Source organism: Cupressus sempervirens, chromosome 4 (assembly GCF_028749045.1).
Source record: "Cupressus sempervirens isolate cs-2001-9-10 chromosome 4, ASM2874904v1, whole genome shotgun sequence".
Classification (NCBI taxonomy): domain Eukaryota; kingdom Viridiplantae; phylum Streptophyta; class Pinopsida; order Cupressales; family Cupressaceae; genus Cupressus; species Cupressus sempervirens.
Genome location: NC_143121.1, coordinates 651,638,106 through 651,655,411, shown reverse-complemented (window position 1 = coordinate 651,655,411; position 17,306 = coordinate 651,638,106). Strand labels below are relative to the sequence as shown.

Sequence of the window (17,306 nt, the reverse complement as noted above, 5' to 3'; positions counted from 1 at the left end):
TTCCTTCTCTCAAGTTGCATCTTCCTTAGGTAGATTCCTTTATTGGATTAAATACTCAGTAATAGTTCTTTTTCTAAGCTTCCTCTCTCGGGTATCTAAATAACCTCGGGTTTTAGAACAAGCTGACCTTTATCATCCAATGGTGGTAATTCTATACAAGGTTCTATTTGTTTCCCCACTACCTTCTTAAGCCTTGAGATGTGGAAAATGTTATGGATGTTACTCCCTTCAGGAAGCTGTAGTTCATATGCTACTTCTCCATGTTTCTTCATTATTTGATACAGACCACAGAATTGCGGTTTGAGTTTTTTTGTCCCAATTTTTTTATTGAGATTTGTTTACATGGTTGTAATCTTAAGAACACTAAATCTTCAACAACAAATGTCTTTTCAATGTGCTTCTTGTCGGCATACATCTTTTTGTTGATTTTGGGCTTGCTATAAATTCTCTTTAAGATTTTTTAAAAATATCTGTGCTTTGTTGAACAAAATCTTGTGCGCTTGGTACTCGACTTTCTTGTGGATCAAGTCCGCAAATGTGAATGCCTCATACCCATATAAAGCTTTGAAGGGGGTCATTCTGATAGACATGTGATGGGTTGTGTTATAGTAAAATTCACCTAAATGTAGCCATCTGATCCATGCTTTTTGTGTTTCGGTTACGTAGTTCCCCAAATATCTTAACAATGAACTTCCTGTAGACTAGATACTGTTGGAATTTGGCTAAAGCATGCATTATGGCCAGCATTTCTTTATCATATATGAAATAGTGTTTTCTGCTTCTATAAGTTTGTGACTCTCAAATGCTATGGGATGTTTCCTCTGCATGAGTACTACTCCAATGCCTTCTCTTGGTGCATCACATTGTAGTGCAAAAGGCTTTGTCAAATTTGGTATGGCTAAAACAAGACATGAACTCATTGTTTCTTTTAATTGTTCAAATGCTTGTTGAGCCTTGTCATTCCAAAGCACATTTCTTAGTTAAGTTTGTAAGGGGAGCCACTATCTTAGAGAACCCTTTTTCGAATCATCTGTAGTAACTACATAGCTCGACAAATCCTTGAAGTTGAGTTAGGGTCTTTGGCTTCGTCCATTCTTTGATGGCTTTGATCTTTTCTTCATCTACATTGACTCCTTCCTTATTAATCTTATGTCCTAAGTAAAGAATTTTGGTTAACCCGAACTCACATTTTGAGATTTCGGCATATAATGACTTTGCTTCTTATATATTTAGGACTTCTTCAATATGTTGCAAGTGTTCTTCCCAAGTTTTGTTATAAATGAGTATGCCATCAAAAAATATGAGGAGAAACTTGCTTAATTGCTTCCTAAAAATATGGTTCATACATGATTGAAATGTAGCTAGAGCATTCGCGAGGCCAAAAGGGATTACTAGAAACTCAAAATGCCCATAGTGGCATCTAAATGTTGTTTTTGGAACATCTTCCTTCCTCATTCTGATTTGGTGATATCCAGGCCTTCGATCAATTTTTGAAAAATACTGTGTTCCATGTAATTCATCCATTAGTTCATCTATCTTGGGGATCGGATATCTGTTCTTAATGGTTTTTTTTGTTTAAGGTTTTATAATCAATGCACATTCTCATAGTTCCATCCTGTTTTTTGACGAGTACTACTGAGGAGGCGAATGGGCTGCTACTGGGTTGAATGTGTCCCATTTCCAACAGCTTTTTGATAGGTTTTTCAATTTCCTCTTTGTATTTATGGGGATACCTAGAAGGGGTGTTATAACTGGTTTAGCCCCTTCCTCTAATTCTATGGAATGCTGAAAGCCTCTCTTGGGTGATAAGCCCGGGGCAATATCTTCAAAATTCCTTTTGTGTTTATTCAAAATTCCTTTTGTATGTACCATTGGCTCATTAGTGAGTGATTTATCAAGAATCATACACTCAGCTATCCATTCTCCTTGATCATGTCTGAAGATGCGTTCAATTCTATTGCAAGAGACTACCTTGGGTGATCCATCTGACAGTCCTTTTAATGTTATATCTTTTCCTTCATGATTAAAACATACCTCTAAATTCAGGTTATCTATAGTGAAACATCCCAAGGAGTGAATCCAAGGCATCCCAAGGATGATGTCATTTTGCAGTTTCGCAACAAAAAAATCTACTTTTATAGTGTAGTTATTTAGCGAAATCTCTAGTTGGGGAATGATCTCCATGCATTGATCAATGGTACCATTTCCCATCATCACCATGAAGCCTTTGAATTTTTGTGTTTTCAATCTTCTTTTAACTACTAGGTCTTTATTGATGAAGTTGTGAGAAGCTCCTGAATCTATTAATGCAATTACCCTTTGTTCCTTGTACACAAAAAGGTCTCTTCCCACTCTCTTGGGTGACTATAGCTACTGTTCCAAATTCCTTCTCATCCACCTTCATTTTTTTGTTTGGTATCTCGTCCATGTTTATTTCTTCCATTCTATGAAGTTGTCCCCTTTTACATTGGTGATCTCGAGCCCATGGTTCTTTGCACTTGAAGGACAAACCCTTCTTAGGTAATGCATCCCTATTCTTCATTGCTTCTTTACCTTGATGTCGATGCCCTGGATTCCCTTGTTCTTTGCAAAAGTAACATGTTTTATCTTTGTTTTCCTTTCTTGATCCTTCTTGCTTGTTGGAATTTTTAGGGGGGTAGGTTCTAAATCTTTCTTTTGATACATTAGATTCCACCTTTCTAGCCTTTTGGATGGCTTCTTCCACTGTTTGAAGTTCTAAAGGGTTAATTATGTTTTTGATAGGGTCTTTGAGGCCTTCCACAAATAAGTATGTAAGCCTTCTTTGGTATAAGTTAGGAACCATAACCGAAAGCTTTTGGATCTTGTTAGAGAATTCTTCTACAATTCCATGTTGTTTTAAGTGGGTTAGTTTTTAGAAGTACCATTTAGGTTTGATTTGGTCAAAACATTTGATAAGCTTTTGGGAAAATCCCTGGTAAGAAGTTATGTTCTGATAGCCTAAAGAGAGCATCCCATTGTGCCACCATTCATGTGCTATTCCCTCTAAGTGGAGTATGGAAAATTAGTGCGTCTTCTTCCATCATTGGGTTAAGAGTGAAATAAGTGTTTAGTTTTTGGAGCCATGCATGTGCTGTTATTTTTCTTAATCCCTCAAAATTTGGTAGCATTACTTTATTTACCTTATGTTTAAGCCCTTTGTTTAGCTGCCTTTTGGTTCTTTTAGGAATCACATGTTTTTGTCCTTCACAAAATTTTGCAAATGTTATAAGTTTCCTAATCTCTAGTTCAAGGCTTGCATATGCCTTGCATTGTCGACTGTGCTATTGGTGGGTTGGTCTATCCCTACCTCTTCCATCGGTATTTTTTCCCTTGGTAAAAAAGGTGGTCTAGGGATTCGAGTAGATGATGATTTGTTAATATCTGGTTTATTTGAACTTATATCTCCCCCATTGGAAGAGTTATTCTTGAGGTTATTAATAGAGTTTCCCATATTTTGTAATGATTTAGAAGGGCCTGATGGGATTTATCTAATCTTTCATTTTGACTCATGAGGGTTTGGTTATTTCGTTCCATGAAGGTCCTTAATTCGTTGGCCATTTCATTCATAGTCATTTTCTTGTTTCTTCTCTCGTAGGTTTGCATGAACTGTTGTTCATAGTATTGAAAGAATGATGCTCTAATACCACTGTAATGTCCCGTGGTCTATCTAGTTGTGTCTCCTGATTTCTCGCTGTTGAACTTGCAACATGTGTTAGTATTCCAATATAAAATATATATAGTTTGATAAGATTAGATTTAATTTCTAAAATTGCAAGAATATAAGAACCTAACTTCTCCTGGATTTCCTATTTGACAAGAGGTTGTGATCGAGTGCTTAGTTCTTGGTGGAGGGCTTCCTGGGGTTCTCAATGTTTAGAACAGCTCTCCACTAAGCACCATATTCTCACTGTAACTCTGCTTCTCAAGACCTTATGGGTAATCAGTATCGGTCTACCCATCCTTCCTAGAAGAGGTTTCCCTTATTCTAGGCCCTATGGAAAACTTACTAAGTATATCCATCCTTTCATATGCATATGATTAAATTCTTCAGTATATTGACATTTTGGAGTATCAATCCTTGTTTTGTTTCTTTGATACTTTATTACTTAAAATCACTCAAGGATCCTTAGTTCTCTGTTAGTATTCACAATGGTTAAGTTGAAGTTTCCTAACCTCTTGGTTGATGGTGGCAAGGAGGTGAACTGATACCTTGACAATGCTCTCTAGTTTTATTGAGCTTTAGGTTCAATGTGTATTCAGTGACTAGTTTGAACTATGGTTTAACAATCACCACTTGGTAATTCTTATATTATAACCGGTTATTTGAATTTATGAAAACCTTGACTTAAGATTGTGGAGATGGCACTGTCGTGGATGAGTTATTGGATTTTCCCATCAGTGTATTTGCAAATAATTCTGAGTTCCTCGTTCTACAACCTCCTTATAGTGATCTAGGTACAATTTCCTGTTGCTGACTAGGATGCCCTTCTGCTAGAAGACGATTTGCTTCTTTCCTAATGAATTTGGATGGAGATAATGGCTTTTGATCCAATACTCTATTGTGTATGTCCACTTTGGCTATTGCAATTGGTGACGAGGATATTCAAAATCCCTTCTCTTGAGTTACGTGATATTCTTGAGGCCTGTAGTCTCTTGATGCTGACTTGTTATTGTTGTTTTGGTCCATATGTCTAGTTCGGCTATTGTAATGGACAAATATCAATTACCTGATTATATCTAGTTCCTTTGTAATGTCTATCTGAACCCATGATTGGTGTCCACTGGATCTACTATCCCAGTGATTTCTTAGATGCTTGTTCCTTCTAGTCATTTGTCTCCACAATGGATGCCTAAACTTGTAAGTCTTATTCCTCTTCTTGATGCTCCCTTCTTCTCTGCTTTGTCCATGAATCTGTGATCCCTCCTGTGTGATGATTGGCTCTCTTCCTCCGCAGATGTATATGCTGCACTGATGGGAAAAATCCAATACTCGGGTTCTTATTAACAATACCCCTTGTTTTCTTCCTTCATGCTACGATACCTCCATGTCTGCCTTTATCCTTATATAAATATCATGGACTTTTCAGTGGTCACAACCAATTGCATTGTTTGTGGCTCTCTCCACTTTCTGATCTTGTTTTATTTAATTTCGTATATATGCTTAACTATTGTATTTACATTCATTTTTAATAATAGTGATTATTAACAATATGTATTTTAACAATAGCTTGTAATAGGAAAATAAAAATTGTTATAGGATTATATTGATAAAAGGAAATTGATCACTAATATTATTGCTTATTGAATAAGTGTTAAAACAATGAAGTTACTGCATATTTCTTTATTTATTTTTAAAATTTACAATCATAATTTATTTATTGATTTTATTAGTATTATTATAAAAATAAATAAATAAATTGTTCTATCCTAAGTTGTGGGGGTCATTACAAATTGTCGTAAGACAATATTGAATCCATCTCAAACATAGGATCATCCATAAAGTGAATCTCAAGATTGTGTTGATCTGTAGTATAACATGACTCTATCTCGGCATCACTCACCCCATAATGTGCTATCATCAAAACACACATCAACAACCACATGCATATCATTGAACCCCTCAATAGATGGCTCAATCGGCTTAGAAGTAGCTGCCGATATGACTGTATCATCACATGGTCCTAATCCCACTATCGTTGCGTCGCCATCAAATCCATGATCCTGGGAACTCATGCAACAACTGCATCATCCAACTCAAGTGAACCTGAATTCTCATCGCTCTCCACATCCACCATGTCCAAGTCATGTCGTGTCTCATAAGAAATGTCCCGCACATCTATAGCCATGACGGTATCATCACATTTCTTCAAAAAATCGATATCACGCTATGCTTAAAACCTGGTTGTGAAATCAGATTTGACATCTGCTTGTGGTTTTGTTTCAACTCATTCACTAATGTATCCAACTATTTCACGATACCCTATATCTCAGATTCTCCATCCCTAGGTGGAGAAGTACGTCCTCTGCGAGTACAATATCTGCCCAGAATGAATCTCCTATCACCATCCATGTCACTGAATACCAATCATAAAATCAATCTAAAAATCTTAGAAGTAAGCACTGATCAAAATAATAATTGACCCCAATTCCTACACGTTGGTAGGAAATCACTTTGATACCATTGTAAGAACCCCAACCGGCTTGCTATACCAATTATTTGTTATTGCTAAAATTCAAGCACAATATAGGAATATGAAATAAACTGATCTGAACCTGTTATTTATAAAATATCACAAATTACTTATAATCCTGGGAATTGATACTAGCAAATTATTTCTTCTTTAATCATTCGGTGAAATTTATAGAGTCCAATCTGAAAATAAACATAATAGCAATTCCAAACTTCAGATATGTATTTATGGTCTTCTTGTGATATGCAATTCCATTATCAATAGACAAATAAATTTTAGAGTTTTGTGCCTGTTATCTATTTGACCTACCAGCTCAAATGGAAAGAGCCATGCTGCTGAAAATGGTTGATTATCTAGTGTTTATGTTCAAAGCATAGCATTATGCAAACACTTGATCATTTGTCTATAAATTGCATTTAATGATGAAAATAGAACAATATCTCATGAAATAAAACAAGTACCATAACGGTTTTTTGAAAATGCAATTTTATTCATCAAATGTCCATGATGTTCCACACGGGCCATGAAACTAACCAATAAAAGAAAGATAATCAAAGCCTGATTTGGAACATAAATACAAATATAGAAAATAAATATGAAAGTAAGAAGGGTCATGGGTGTCAGCCATTGCCCAGAATGAGTGCTGTGTTCCTGATTGTCGATGCGCTTGCTCTTGCTGTCCCACTTTCCATGCTCCCTCTCCAACTGCCGCATGTGCCAAAAATGGATTAGATCAAAACGATCCAAGCAATGACTGACAATCTCACCGTCCTAAGCCTCATTTGCATTTACATCCAAATCCCAAGCCCTGATTTATTTTCTAACTATTTGTGTCATGTGCAGAAAATGATCAATGTCATGTGGACATAATATGTGACTCCAACAAGGGTTTGAGCACAGCGTATCATTGATCAGAAGATATCAGATAAAGATAAAACATAATATCGAAGGGATATGTGTCTATTATACATGAAACCTTTTATTATCATATTGCAGATTACAAAGAAATATAAATCAGCTAGTTGTTTAAGGCACAAATTATCATTAATTTGAAACCTTACAGTTAAACTAGTGCCTGGAATGGATCAATTAAAAGAGCAATGCTATCACATGAAAGAAAATAACTATCAATTATATGTTAAGAATTCCAAAAGCAGTAATGTTTATAGCAAAGTTGAGTTATCTTCAATAATCATTGATAATATTGCACTAATCCAGAGGAGATCTTCAAATGTATTGACGAGAGCAATCAGTAAATTTATAACAGCAGGGAACAAGATGTGGAATGCAATTGGTATAATAATGGAACAATTAGCTACAGGTTCAGTTTTAACACTAATGCAAGTATCAAAAAATATCTTCAGCAATAAGCAATGGATAGTCAAATACTACATGATGGAACCACAATGACGAAGAGGGTGATTGAAAGCATGTAAATCAGAGATGAATAAAATCAGTAAAATCTGAAGTGGTCGGTATGAGTTTTTATATGGTAGACAGGACTTTTTCTTCAAAGAATCTGAAATAAAGTGTCTACAGGTTCCCAGTATACACTCTTTACCAGAAAATTTTAAGTTCATGCTTACGAATTTGTAAGAGCTGTTCATCTACAAACACCAATCTCAGAAAACAGAAATTTTGTACTAAATTTTCAAGTTCATTGTGGCAACCATACGTATCTTGAAACAAATATCAACTTTTACTGATAATGAAAGTAAATATGTAAAATGCTGATATTGCATTATTAAAAAAGAACACATGCTACAACACAGATTTATCTATACAAGAATGCTACCATAAAGAGGGTTGGTTCAAGGGTTCCACATGATTAGCAATACCAATCTTCAACAAGAAAGATCCAGAGAGAGAAAAAAAACTTTTGTAGTAGAATGGATGCAATTGAGCAAAAGAACGTGTGCTATCATCTTAACAACATTTCAGTAACAAAACAATGGTTTTTTCAAATAGTTATAGCTCTCCATAAATGCCCGGAAGGGTTACAACAGATTGCAACTTCCAGAAAATGTTCATGCAGTAAATGGGATTCGAGTTGCTAAGAAGAAGCCCCAAAAGAGAAATCACAAGTGTTGAGGCAAACTTCCAAATTATCTGATGTGTGTGAAGTTTTTCAGCCAATATGCATAGAAAATGGAAGGAGATTCTGAAAGTAATTTTATGTTTTTGTACACCTAATTCAGGCAAAATAGAGTCATGGCTGAGATAAACAAGAGGTTTGAGCTTCTTTCTTTCCTGGCTTATGATCAAACCCTTAACTTGTAGCATAGAATGCACTTAAAATGTGCCAAGAAAATGAAGACAGGGTTACAGACAGTGGCATAACCCAAGCATCAAACATTTTCAGCTATTTCCTATCCCTTTTGGTATATATTTCAAGAGGAAATAAAGAAAAATATGGTAACATTCAGATCTAGATAGAGAAGCATCAAGTAAAACCACATGTTGGAGTTCTCAAAACCTTTCATCAACATCAACGAGTTTGATAAGGAAAATGAAAGAGTTAACTGCATATATCAAAGTCAGTGATAGATATAACCAAAACTGTTGTGAAGAATGCCCAGATTCTACCAAGGAATCATGGTTTTACCTCAACATAAGAAGCTTTCAGTAGGATCCCATCAATACCAGCAAATACGGCAAGAAATATGGGCAAAGAAAAAAAAAGCTCCAAGTTCGAAGCTCATACCTGAGCAAAGAAGTGTGCCAGGAAATATCATAAAATTGTCAATGAGATCTACAGGAAAGCCTTTTCAAAGATGGCGTAAAGTTTACCAAAAGAATAGCAATGGAATGATTTAACAATGAGATGCACAAAAATTCACCTTCTAGGAGTAATGGAAGCATCAAGCTCCAAATTTTACCAAGAGGGGCAAGAAAATGCATAGAAAAGACATGAATATGTCCATCAATGGCAGCTTTGACACAAGTAACTCCAGATTTGGTCATGAAGGTGCTGCAGATGAAGTAATTTTCTCAAACCATGATTGTATTCTTCCTTCTCGAGCTTTCCAAAGAGATGTAATATGCAAAATGATCAAGTCTAGGGTTGTAACTTGGAGTTACACTTCCCTCTTTTCCTTTCCATAAACTTTTGAAGTCCATGATTTTCTATGGAATAATATTCCATCTAAAAGTATGTAATGTGCCATGGGGTTTCAAAAGGCTAGGAAAGGGTGTTATTTGTCAATACTTTGTCTTAAGTCTTTGTTATTTGTATTTGATGAGATTTGTAAAATAATACTTGCTGAAGTGATGTTCCTATGAATCATTTTATGCAATATTATTATTTTAAAATACAAATGTAATTAGTCTTTCCTCTTAACTTCTATTCTCATTATTTATTTTGAGAATATGACATTTATCATGAGGATAGAGTCTAATGGATAGGATCATCATTGTGTTTGACCAAGTTTGGATCAGTTTGGAAACATGGGAGAAAATCTAGGAATGAAGGGTCGAATTTGACCTTGTCTTGGCAGTTGAAAAGTCTTTATGGCCAGTTAGAGCATTTTGTGGGCAGTTTTGAGTGAGTTATAGGTATCATTATGACTTAGTGGAGCTTTTTCAATGTTTAGACTTTATTTTGAAAGCTTCTAGGTCCATTTTTGCTGGCTATTTTCAAGGATTCGACCTAGGTGGTTGGATTTTGGTACTTAGTGAGTTTTGAACTCATTTTGTTAGCAGCTCTGATTATTGAGAGAGGAGGACTTGGTGATTTTTCTGATCCTTGGTCTTTGGCATCATATTTTCTCTAACTCAGTTTTAAAGTGAATGTATTTGAAGGCCTATTATTTGCACATTATCAAGTCTTGTCCTAGTTGTTGCATTCTAGTTGCATAAAGTGATTAACAAGGTAGAATTTTGAAGTGTTGTCAAACCTTCTCATTCAATCTATCTCATGCATTTGTTTCTTGTTGTAAGTGATCATTATAGAGGTTATTAGCTGTGTTATTTGTTTGAATGTTCAAGAACTGTCTTATGGAAGTCTTTTCCTTTTCAGTTTTTCTGTCATTTATAACTAGTTAGTGAGATTTTTATGTGTAAGAGATTCATAACTATTTGTGATTCTGGGATTCTTGTTTGCAAGTGGATTAGTTTCATTCTGAAGGTGTTCATCTCAATAAAGTCATTTCACAATAGGTTCATGCGGTGAAATTTTCAAGGTTTTCATGTTTTTTAAGTTATCAGTCATTTAATTTCAAGTTTTTCTATCCCTTTTCCTAGAAATTTCAGTAGTTCAGAAGCTAGGAGCCAGCCTTATTCGGAGATTCACTCCATTTTCAAGTGACCAATAGCTTAGGAGTGTTTCAATGTTTCCTTGAAACATTGAGTTTTGTCAAATTTAGCAACAGTGCAGTTTTAGGTGATAACAGTTTTTGGCACGCCCGGTGGGACACTGTTGAACATACAGTTTTCAAAATATTTTCATATTTGCTGGTTCTTATTGTGCAAATCTGCAAAAAAATTGGGGCTTTTAGAGGTTTTCTATAACACAATTGGCAACTCCATTCGTGAAGAATCAGAGGAATTAGTGCTAATAAGTTTTTATGAGAAGACATACAAGAAGATCAAAGAACTTTCAGTACAGAGAGTTGTCTCCTCACAGAAGACGAAAAAGGACCATTGAGAAGGTCCAAGAAACTCTTGTATATACAAGAAGACAAGGTCAACACCCCTTGCCGCAAGAATTAGTGCAATAGCAAGTAGTTCAGATGCTCAATTTGGAATTCGAAGAAGAAAGAGGACTCTACTAGCTCAGATGGCTAAAGCTTTTGCTGCACTCAATCAAGGCAGCCTCTTGAATTTGACTAATCATGATGATATACCAGTGGCAACTCTTAGGAGAGAACCAAGTTACTCCAATTGAGCATATTCAAGATGTAGCAAATCTGTGTGCTTCACATTATATTATGCAAGATAATGTCATTGTGAGGCTGTTGGCGGCTACGGAAAGGCCTTAGAAAGGTATAGAAGATTGGATGCGAGATCAGTAGGAGACTAGGGCCAGCTTGGTGGTGCTTTATGTGATTTTTTCAAGGACAATTTTGATCATTTGTTACTGGTCCAACAACTAGCCACTATTTAGAGAGCACTACATGAACAAGTCTCTGATTTTAATTTCAGATTTCAAAAGACTTTAGAAAGGATTCCTACAATGGTGAGGCCTGTAGTTGAACACACATTCTTACATTACTTGAGGGCCTTTAATAGCAATATTGTTGTTATGAGTCAAACATTAGGTGGCAATACATTGCCTGCAGCCTACCAGCTAGCTATTAATGCAAAAAACAATTTGATATAGGCTGGTCAGATAGCTCGAAAGGCCACCAATGCCCATCTTTCCTGTGGCACTAGTTATATAGCCTGTTGTACCATTACAAGAAGTTCCATTGGCAGTAATACCACCATCACCAACACTAGTAGCTCCAAATTCACAACAAATAGTAGTTGCAAGTAGTGCGTAACCCAACCAAATGATTTACAAGAAATCAAAGGTATTTTACAAATGTTTGGTAATGAGTTGACCAACATCAAGAAGCAACAATTTCAAAATCCGCCTTATCAGCCAAACAATAATTTTCAGCAACAAAATCAAGGTGGTTACCAGGGAAACATGCATAATTATCAAGGAGGTTTTCAAGGTGGTTACCAAGGTAAGAGGCAGAATGTAAATTCCAAGCCATTTCAACCATATAATATTGCCGCAGCTAGTACTTCCAAAGATATAGTACCTGCTCAAAAAAACCTTGCCACTAACTATGAGTGGTGTTTTCTATGCAATCAGCCACATAACCAAAGTACATGTTCAAATGGAGTGATTAACTAAGCATTAATGGTTCATAGTATGCCAATGGCACAATAAGATGCACCTCATGATGAGGCTGTTCCACATTAGAACCAACCTCCAAATGAGACTAGACTTCTAAACTGGCAAGGGGATTAGTTTTGTGGTGTGAATATGGATAATCTTGCAATTGTTGTTTATACTAAAACCAAAAAGAGAGCTTTTGAGCTCAATAATGCAGCTGATAAAGCAACTGATACAACACAAACAATAGCTAAAGAAGATGATAAAGGTAAAACAATTGCACAATCATCCTCTCCGCAAATACATGTGCTACAAAGGAATTCAACCATTGCATCTAAGGGACAACCTCATGTACAAGCTGATCGTGATGTGGGGAAGACCCATCAGAAGATGAGTCCTATTGTACCATATAGCATTGTGGACAGCATGAAGAAGTTGAATGTGAATATGTCAGTATGGGACACTTTGTCAATTCCAGGGCAGAAAGATATGTTGCAAGTTGCTTTGGAGGAATTGAAAGGCAGAAATGAGTCTACATCAGCAGTAAGATGCAACGTGTTTACAAATCATCCACAAGACATGAGTAATGTGCCAAGAAATGAGGTATCTAAAGATCTTAAGCCTTCTGCGTTTTATTTATCACTGATTGTAGGAGATAAATTGATTCACAACTGCATGGTAGATAGCGGTGCTAGCAATTCTGTTATGCATAAACAATTAGCTGATAAGTTAGGTCTCAAGTATTAGCCATTAGAAAAAGGGGTTGTCCAATTAGACAGTTAACACCTTAGGAATCATTAAGGCATTCGACCCAGGTGGTTGGATTTTGGTACTTAGTGAGTTTTGAACTCATTTTGTTAGCAATTCTGATTATTGAGAGAGGAGGACTTAGTGATTTTTCTGATCCTTGGTCTTTTGGCATCATATTTTCTGTAACTTAGTTTTGAAGTGAATGTATTTGAAGGCCTATTATTTGCAGTTTATTTATTGAAGTCTTTTCCTTTTCAGTTTTTCTGTCATTTATAACCAGTCAGTGAAATATTTATGTGTAAGAGATTCATAACTAGTTGTGATTCTAGGATTCTTGTTTGCAAGTGGATTAGTGTAATTCTGAATGTGTTCATCTTCATAAAGTTGTTTCACTATAGGTTCATGCAGTGAAATTTTCAAAGTTTTATGTTTCTTAAATTATCAGTCATTTAATTTAAAGTTTTTCTATCCGTTTTCCTATAAATTTCAGTAGTTCAGAAGCTAGGAGCTGGCCTTATCCAGAGATTCACTCCATTTTCAAATGACCCACAGCTTATGAGTGTTTCAATGTTTCCTTGAAATGTTGAGTTTTGTCAAACTTAGCAATGGTGCAGTTTTAGGTGATAATAGTGCCCATCATGCAATTCTGAATTAACCAAATAACTATGAATATTGCAATCAAGAAATTAGAGGAACCTGATTGCTTTCAGACCTTGCTCAAATCTGTAGCAAAACCAAAATAGTAGCTCAAGAAAAGGCGATTTCTTCCTCAATTTGAGTGAGTGGCAAATCCTATACTCCAGTCACATAGGCAAGCTGAATCCTAAACAATAATGCCTGATAATAGTATTTACAACTGGGAAAACAGTGATGTCTAGACTGGTGTTGAAATCAAATGCAAATGCCCAAAGTTGCATCCCAAGCTTGCAGCCAAAGCACAACCTTGGTAGGGTTTGTGCTGCCCAAGAATGAAGAATTCCATCTCCAAACAATGGAATTTCCTATATCTATCTCCCAGTTTGAAATAAGACCAAACAATAAAGGTGATTGGGCATCTAGGATAGAATGGACATGCCACGCCAATGGTGGGAAATGGGATGTTTGTTGGCAGATGTTTTTGATGCCCAAACTCAGACTTAATTAATCCAAGACGCAAACACTAGTTAGTAGATGCAATTGGCACCTGAAATCAAAGTACCTAACCACCAACTTTCACAAGAGTCTCTACTACTCCCAGCCACAGGAAGCACAGTAAAGTAGGCTCAACAAATATTCAGGATAAAATGAAATCACTATACCTCAAGAGTGATTTAAATGCCTCTTAGCTTCAAACCCTTATGCTTTGGCAAGAGAATTGAATACTCAAAACTATGGAAACATTACAGAGACGACAAAGCAAAATAAACAATTCAAATAATCAGATCCTTTCCTTTCACAATGAGCCCATATTTATAATCTCCAAAAATCACTTGTTTCCCAAATGAAACTCCACTTAAGAAGCTTGAACACAACATTAATTAGAAGTTTCCATTAGATTCTTTTAAATGAATAAGAATTTCTTGTCATGTTGTATTTAATACTTGACTTGGCTTATGACTAATTACATAAATGGCCCCTTCCAATGATAACTCAAACCTCAATTAAGTGAAATTATGAAATTAAATTATAACCTTAAATAAGCCATTTAATGTATTAATACTACTTTGGTCACTAAAAATATGACATCTCCGAACATACCCATCATTTAAATATGTTTCCTAAAATAGGGGTCACACCTATTATTTCTCCATGTGACCAAATACACTTTCCAAAAATAGAAATGGTCCAAGTCAATCAACACTTGACTTACCACAAATAGTAAGTACACAAAACTAAGCTCAAACAAAGTCCAATCTGAGCCAAGCGAAGACCAACCTGTAATCTACTAAATTGTGGAGAAGACAAGGCCCTCCCAAGCCAAGCCACTGCCTCATAAGACCCCCTATCCACAATTATCAGGCTATGAGGATCACAATAATAGGCTAATCTCTGAAACTCTGATGCTGACAAAAATTTAGATATTACAAATAATTTCAAGAGGTTGTTTGGCTTATTTATTTATAATTGTGTAAATATTAATCACTGAATCATTCCCTCCTTTCTATCAGTAAATGCTTATTTTTTTCCTTGTCATTTTCTTCATCCTTGCCCAATTTCCATTCAATTGCATCCTTCTATTTATTTTTATCTGATAAGTTATTAGTGTGTATAATATACCCCCCTACAATAGTTGACTTAATCACTATTTATGTTCTTTTTTATTCCCTCCTATTGACTGATAACTGATGCCAATTGTTCCTCTCTTCTATCATATCCTTTGGTTTCTTCATGTTGTATACTTGTTTCTATTGAGGTTCTCTGCCTATGTATATATCTTATTGCTGGATTGAAGGGTTATGCTATCTGCTCATATATCTCCCTTCTAATACTAACCGCACCACTTCATTTGTTAGCATGTTTGGAAATTGGTAACTAGTTATACTAATTCCTAACAAGGATAATCCTCATTGATTATAATTATTTGCCCTCATACTAGCTCTCATTTAGATGGTTGATATTTATTTTTTAAATTAATATTTGACTTTTCATTTATTAATACTTCAATTATTTTTATTATTATTTTGATAGACAAGGCCGAAGCCCTCAACTATATTAAATAAATAAAAACTATTCTTGCTCAAAAGGAGCAATAAATTTAGATCTTTTAGCAAGACATTGTCTTCATCTTATAACATTCACATCTTTTAATCCATGAGATTTCCCTTTCAATATAGAGATCTTGCTATAAATTTTCCGAGTTCCGAATGCAAAATTAGTTGTTTTCCATTCCTTGTTCGTTATTTTCCCTTAAACATTAAGAGTGCAGAGTCTTGCACTACTATAAAATTCTTAGCCAAGATCCTTGTTAGAGCATTAGTTAAAAAATAATAAATAAAAAGATAAAAAATAAAAATTGATTCCATTGTCTATCTTTTAACCATTGTAAAAGGATCAAATACTATTATTTATTCAGAACAAAAGTAGTAACTGAATTTTACTTTTATCATTACGATTATTAGCATCCATTTAGTCATTAAGATTTCTATAAATGGATTTGATTAATAATTAATTAAGAGTGCTTGGTTCTTTTTAACAAGTATATCCTCTCCATCTACCTCTACATTTGCTAGAAAGTCAACATCTTTATTGACTTCTCTGTAAATGTGTTGAATTTAGACGACCTTTAATTTGTCTATTAATTCTAGAGCCTGTTCTAATTTGGAGTTGAGCTCCCAATTAAGAGTTCCTCGTTTTCTAATTGTGTTTAAAATGATTTGAGAATCTCCCTTGATAACCAATTTCCTAACCCCCAATTCCAAACTCAGGTGTAATCCTTCAATTAAGGCCTTCAGCTCTGCAATGTTATTTGTAATCTTTCTTGTGAATTTAGCGAGTTTGGCTAGCCATTTTTGATTAGCAGTAGTAATACGTCAATAATTGTTATTGATATTATACTTAAAATAAATAATAACATTTGGTTATATTATATCATATATTTTGTCTACTTATTATTTATATTTATATATATACAAATAATGCTTAATGTTACATCCCAATTTTTGACCTAATTTTAAATTTGATTATAATTGCTAGTGATGCAGGAGCATCCAGTGGTGTAAGGGCAATCCTATATCACCCAAAAATATGCTTAGTGTTAGTTTCTATTTGATGTGTTTTCATTTTTGAATACCCATTTGGGTCAAATAAAGATTCCAATTCTCATAGTTCCACTATTGGTTTTCTGGGTTAGAGTTTTTGAGCACTTTGAGATACATGCCAATGCAAAAAATAGGTTATTTTGTAATTGAGCCATAATTATGATGAGTTAGAGGGTGTAAGTTGGAGGGATGATTATACTTGTAATTTAAAGCATTCCAGAAAAAGAATTAGGTCAAAAGGCTTTACGGTTTGAAAGTTATTGCAGTTTTAAGTTGCCTGAAGACCTCCTAAGAGTGCTTCAAAGTCAGATTTGAGGCACTAAAAAACCTCATATGGGATTGAAAGATTGGGGACAAGAAAATCTTGTCCATGGGGCTATAGAGTGCTTGGAGAGCTTTTCAGAAATGTAAATGGTTCGTTAGTCGGAGTCCCAGATCAAAAGTTATGCCTCTCGGAAGTTGGACTACCATTTTCGGATTCTTCTAATTTTACACAGGCTTCTGACGCGTTTTGTAGAACCTTTTGTTTTGGCGGTGGATGCCAAATGGCATATTCTATAATGTATTCCTAACCCTAAACCTAATTTGGTTTACTTAAGGACATTTCTGGCATTGTAAAGGCAGTTTTTGGTAGAGTTTTGGAGAAGGTACTGTAAGAAGGGTTTTCTTCAGAATCTGATAATATTGTAAGCCCATAGGGCATGTTGTGGAGTCTATTTTTTTTGTACTGAATGTAATAGCATATCATTACTGATAATAATATTCCCCCTTTCCTGTTGT

At 35.1% G+C, this 17,306-nt stretch overlaps 1 protein-coding gene and 1 long non-coding RNA gene across 4 annotated transcripts in view; one reads left to right on the top strand and one right to left on the bottom strand.

The window, feature by feature from the left end:
* LOC149562925 (uncharacterized) overlaps positions 1-17,306 on the top strand; it is a 243,832-nt gene that overhangs the window by 217,541 nt on the left and 8,985 nt on the right. The gene's annotated exons all lie outside the window — the stretch shown is intronic.
* LOC149562926 (uncharacterized) lies at positions 6,682-9,235 on the bottom strand. The gene is made up of 3 exons (XR_016363534.1): positions 9,053-9,235; positions 8,818-8,916; positions 6,682-6,917 (listed from the first exon to the last, which is right to left on the bottom strand). It is a non-coding gene; the product is annotated as an uncharacterized LOC149562926 (long non-coding RNA).